The sequence below is a fragment of the Meles meles genome, chromosome 8, assembly GCF_922984935.1.
Source record: "Meles meles chromosome 8, mMelMel3.1 paternal haplotype, whole genome shotgun sequence".
NCBI classification, from domain to species: Eukaryota; Metazoa; Chordata; class Mammalia; order Carnivora; family Mustelidae; genus Meles; species Meles meles.
In genome coordinates, this window is record NC_060073.1 from 5,986,086 (window position 1) to 5,992,085 (window position 6,000).

The window sequence follows — 6,000 nt, forward strand, 5'->3', positions numbered from 1 at the left end:
AACAACCGGTTTCCAAGGGTGCTCAGAGAAACCCGGATGTGGAGCTGGCCTCACGGGAACTGGGTCTGGCAGAAGCTTCTGAGCCCCTTCCTTGCGGCCCTCTGCAACACACCCCCCCCCAACCCCTTACTGTGCTCAGTCCTACTTCCAGGCTCTGGGAATTCGGTAACCCCCTCCCCTGCTCGGAGCACTACTGGGCCCTTCCTGCTACTGAGCCTTTTGAGTTTTCCTCTCAAGACATCGTACTTGGTCAGGGGCTGAGGCCAGGTAACAGCATGGTCAAGGGTCACCATCCGGAGGTGGGGCAGGCAAGGATAGACTGGTTTAAGACTGATCTCATTCCCATTTTACAGATGAGGAAACAGGCTTGCTCAGGGAAAGTGGTTTAGTACAGGGCAAAGGGCTGGGACCCAGCTTCTGTGGAGCTTCGGGATTCTGCCCTCCTCCAAGACAGAAGCACCCATTTACTCATCCTCTCCGCAATAATCAACTGCGCCCGGATGGACCAAGCACCAAGCACCCCCAGCCCCCGTCGGGGGAAAAAGCAGCATGATCCCACAGGAAGAGCGCGCCCTGGGTGCCTCGGTATCCAGCCCTGACCGGCCCTCACGCCGCCTCCCACCTTGGCCTTCAGGAAGAGGACGTCCCGCGAGACGAGCCGCACCTGGCCCGCAGGCAGCGCTGCAGAGCAGGGCGCGAAGGCCGGCGTTTGGCTGGCAAGCAGCCGCCAAGTCCTTTCCTCGCCTGGAAACGTTGCTCTTAGTAGCCCTGGAGTGGCAGCGGCTGTCTGTGCGAGTTTATGGTCTGTCTTCCCCACCAGGCCGGAGCCAAGTCAGCCTTGTTTGCCTCTAAATCTCGGGGGGCCAGAACAATGCCTGGACCGGAACTGGCACTTAGGAGATGGATGTGGAATGATTGATTCGTAAGACGCCGCCCGAACAGTTCCTCCGAGTTTGTGCGGCCCGGGCGGCGCAACCTCCATCGCGGCCGCCAGGGGGCGAGCACGCCCGTTCCCAGGCACATGGCCGGCCCCGTTTTTGCGGGAGGCCACCCAGGGACCCTGGGCACTCGGAGCGCCTGCACTGGCCTGGTGCCAGCGTGGGGAAGCCTCCCCTCAGTGGGGCCCTGGGCCCGTCCTGCGAACGGGAGTCCTGCCAGCAGAGGTTGGGAAGGGGATGCGGGGAGCCAGGGCCTCTGGAGTGTCCCAAGAGGGGCCCTGGGAGGGGTGGGGAGAAGGCGTCCACACAGTGCATTCGTACCCAGCTGGAGTCTTGTGACCCATGCCCGCCCGCCCCCCCGCGCAGTTTAACACACAGAAGCGTCCTGACTCGCGTTTGCACACGGAATTTGTGACACCCTGCAGGCCAAGTTCATGTACAGAGCACCTGGGCACCCCCAGCTGTAACAGGAACACTCAGAGTGTTGGAAACACCTGGAGACTGTTAGCCACTCCTGCCCTGCAGGATGGGACCCCGTCTCTCTCTCTCTCTCTCTCTCACTCACACACACACACACACACACACACCGGCCCCTCCTCTGAGCTGCACCCTGACAGCCATCCCCAGATCTGCGAGCTCAGAGACATTCCCTCATCACCCCCCCCAGCCTCTCAGGTTCAGAATGTGGCTCCGTGACACACATCCATGGGGGACAGGCGGACACGGAAACACGGCGAGTGCTACACAGGTGACACCCGCCCACCCAGCTAGCGCTGCCAAGGCCTCTGCTCAGTCACGCACGTGGGCTTGCTTCTCACGCCGCACCGGCATAGGAAGCGCCCACGCGCACACACACGTGCACACACATGCACACACACACATTCTTTCACACTTCTGATCATGCTGAAGAGGTCCAAGCCCTGATCCCGACTAATCTCTCTCCAGCCCCGGCCTATCCCTGCCACACTCAGCCATTCCAGGCCATGGTGGACCCTGGTGGGGGCTGGAAGTTGCTGAGGAGACCCCCGTGGGGGGTGTGGCACCCCCATTGGCCAGGAGGGAGGCAGAGGCCGGCGGTCCCGGGTGGGGCGGCCTGAGCTCATCAGATTCCAGCCTGAGTGATTCACGGGAAGCGCCCGGGAAGGATCTGCGAGGTGGGGGCAGTGACCCGGGAGGCTGGGGCTTTGGGGGCCCGGGTTGGCTTCAGACTGGAAAGGATCTTGGGTCCAAAGCAAGTCTCTAGTGTGGGAGGGGGCTTCCTGAAGGGTGGCCCAGCCTGAGGGGTGTCTGCAGGGTCTGGCCCCTGGCAGGGGCTCAGGACCCGGAGCGGAGCCCGCAGGATGAGACAATCGGCCACTCCCGGCCTCCCCACCCCGGGCCTGGGCCCCTGACCTTACGCCTTCCCAGCCCCAGCAGCTGGGTGTCTTTAGCAGGGGTTAGGCCAAGGGTGGGGGGCAGGGGTGGGGTGACCTTCACGGCCATCTTGGCCCCTGGGGCCTTCAGACCGGCAGCCGGACTGGACCCCAGAGGCCCTGAAGGGCGGGAGCCGGCTGGCCCAGTCAGGGCCGACAGGGTTACAGACCCTCGCTGCCCTGCCAGGCGAGGCTTCTGCCAGAGAGCCGAGAACACAGCGTCGGGGATGTTTTCCTGCTGAGATGGAGCCCTCTGCTCTGGCCACCTCCCGAGCCCCCTGCCTCCCCGGAGGGGCTGATGCTCGGAGGACCCGCTCCTGCAGGGTGACAGGAAGACAGGATGGGGCTGGAGGCAGGACCGGGGTTGCAGGAAGTGCCTTTCTTGGAACTTGGTACCAAAATAGCCTGTTCTGTCCCCACTCTAGATCTCAGTGTCCCACGGGGGAGATAAGTGTCACCAAAGAGCCCCTCACCAGGGAGGGGCCTGAGCTGACCTTGATCAGGCTTTGGCTCACCACGCCTCCCCTCTCCTACCCAGACCGGCCCCCACCAAGCCTGCCTCAGGCTCTGCTCTGCTTTGAAGTCCTAACATAAATATCATGTCTGCTTGGGTTCCCCTTCCCGGCCTGGTCACAGCCCCCAGACCTGGCTCTCACCCCAGCCAGCCCTGGGGGTGCGTACCGGGGGGGAGAGGAGGGAGGCCTGGACCACCCAGGGAAGGGGGCAAGCCAGAGACGCTGGAACAGCTATGGGGAGACAGGGCAGGCACCAGAGGCGGAGAGGGAAGACAAGGAAGTAGGCAGACAACAGAGAGACAGACCCGAAAAACCAACAAGGTGACCATCCTGGGGACAGGAGAGGAGACAGAGAGACCCCAGAGGGTGCCAGGAGCGCAGGAGATGCCTGACTGCAGAGAGGGAAGAGACAGGATGAGAAATAGTGTGTGGGGGACAGTGAGACGCCAGAGATCCCTGGGGCAGGGAGGGGGCAGGAAGAGAAGGGAAGCTTCCAGGGTTCGGGGATGCAGACTGGGACGCTGACATTGGGGTAGCAGAGGGAAGGACATGGTGGAAAAAGAAACATCCTGGCAACAGAGTGACGGAGCATCCTCCCTTGCCAGGGCGCGAACGGGGTTCCCACTAGACAGGATTTGCAGTGCTGAGACCAGGACGCTCCCTAGCGAACTGCGACAGGTTGGTCACCCTTGGCAGCAGGCTTCTGCCAGATGCCCCAAGGACCACAGAGTCCCCACTCCCACAGCCAAAGAGCAGCAGAGGAAGGACAGGAACAGCAGAGGCCAGGGGAGCTGCCGTCCCTCCTGGGATCCCCAGACTCAGGCAGTCCCTGCTCTGCCTCCACCCTGTGACCCAGAGTCAGCCTGGTCCCTCTCGGAGCTGGGAGGACGCTGAACAGAGCGGCGGGGCTGGGTCCTTCTAGCTCTGCGCTAGGTTCCAAGACGCCCATCCTTGTGGGCAGATGTGGCCAGATGTTCAGGCCAGGCATCTGGCGGGAGAGGGACCGGGGCCCCAGCTGTGCCCAGGTTGGGGGATCCAGAGGAACCATACGTTCCTGCCCTCACAGCTGTGGGTGCAGGTGTGGGCCCGTGGGGACACGCACACATCAGCCAGCTGCATGGGCCCTCAGCAAAGCCAGCCCCGGGCAGGCACATGCACTCGTGGACACACTGCCATGTACAGACATCCAGGTACACCCACGAGCACACCCAGCCTCTCTCCATGGGGGACGCCACCCCCCAGCCCCCTCCAGCTGTCAGAATCCCTTACCCCCAGGGACCAGGCCTGGACACACCACCGCTTCCTGGGTCCCCACCTTCCCCAAGCCTCTCCCTCCCACCCTGTCCCATCCCCACCACCACCCCCCCTTCCCGTCCCGCTCTCCCATCCAGAAGCACAGAGGGTGCGGCCCCAGCACGTGGGGAGGGAAAGGAGGCCAAAACCGCTGCCCTCCCCCCCAAGACTGCCCTCCCTCCCCACTTCTGCCCTGGGACCTCGCCCACCTCCCGTCCATCCGTCCAGCAGCTCCCACTGGAGACCAGGCGCCTCCTGCCCACCAGTTGCCTGAAGGCTGGGGCCGTTTGGGAAGAATTTGGAAATGGAGGGAGGTGGGGGGATGGGGACAAAAGAAAAAGGAGGAAAGGAGGTGATTTGTACACAAAGCAATGTGCTGGCTCGGCAGCGGGCTGTGCCAAGGCTCCAGGACGCCCGCCCAGGGGGCGCCCCCCAATCGGATCCACACCCCCATCCTGGCTGCTCCACTGGGCTCTCTTTAGGCCAACCCCTCTGCAGGCCGCCTTCACCCCTACCCCCACGGGCCCACACATTGCGTCCAAAACCACTGTCTGGCTTGTCCCAGGAGCTGGGAGACCAGGCTCCTCCTGGGGAAGTGGGCTTCTGTCTTCAAGGCCGTCTGGAGGTGCGCCCTTGCCGCAAGGGCCACGGTCAGAGCCGAGAACTGCAGCCTCCGAACCCACACTGGGAGCCGAGCCTGGTGTCGGGACCTGCCTGACCTCTGGGAGGGAGACGCAGCGGCCTTGGGGCCCCACCCGAGAAGACACACGATGGTACCAAGGGAGCATCACACGTGATCCCTGCCAGTGGTCATTCCCAGCGGTCCTGGCGTCCCAGACCGCACTCCTACAGATCCCGAGTCGCATTCTGAGACCGCCAGCCATCGTGGTGTGGCTCACGGCGAATTCGCCGTTCTGCCTGAATCCCTGTGGCCAGCCATGCCTCTCCACATCTTCTCTCGTCCACACACGCACATGCTCGCTCAGCCATCTGTCAGGCCATCCGCTTCCTCCTTCCCCCACCCATCCATTATCCGTCTGTCCGCCCAGCCGGGCACACACCCATTCTCCCACCTCCCCGCCCGTCCATCCACGTGCGCATTCCTGCGTTCCTGCACGCGGGCACCCTCTATCCACCCACCCACCCGTCATCCAAGCGTTTCCTGCGTCCGTTAGCATTTCTCTGTGCTGGGGGGGAAGCAGGAAGAGGCAGGCTGAATGCGGCTGGCAGAAAGAGTAAGAGCCCCGCAACCAGCCCCTCTCTGTCCTCTCAGCCCCGGATCCCCGAGGTTGTGCCCGCTGCCTGCCCGTCCCGACAAGAGTACGAAGTTCCTAGGCTGCTCCACTCCAACTCTCCCAATCCGGACGGGAGCAGGGGAATGGCGGGCACCCAGGTGCGGCTCTCAGCCTCAACCTCCACCCAGGAAACCCTGCACTTTGTTGGGGTCCGAGGTGCCCTGCTCATTTCCACTCCTGCCCTCTCCTGGCTCAGCAATTCTCAGCCCAGACAAACCATCTGGAATTTGGCCTTTGACCCTCTTCCTCCTGCTTCTCTTGCCTGCCCCCCAAGCCCTCACCCCAACTGAGGCTGGAGTCCTGACCTCTGATCTGGCCTGCCTACTCGCCCGCCTGACGGCTCACAGCCTTCCCTCAGACGCCCCAGCACCGGCCATTGCCCGAATCATGACTGGGCCCGCCACACCCTTGGATCCGGCTCTGGCCAGCCCCTGAGGAGCCTCCAGAGGCTGCCTCCCCCAGCCCGGCCCGCCCTGCGGCCCGGTTCTGCAGCCAGCTCCCGCCCCTCTCCCAGACTATTGCAACAACCTCCAGTCCCTCCCTCCAC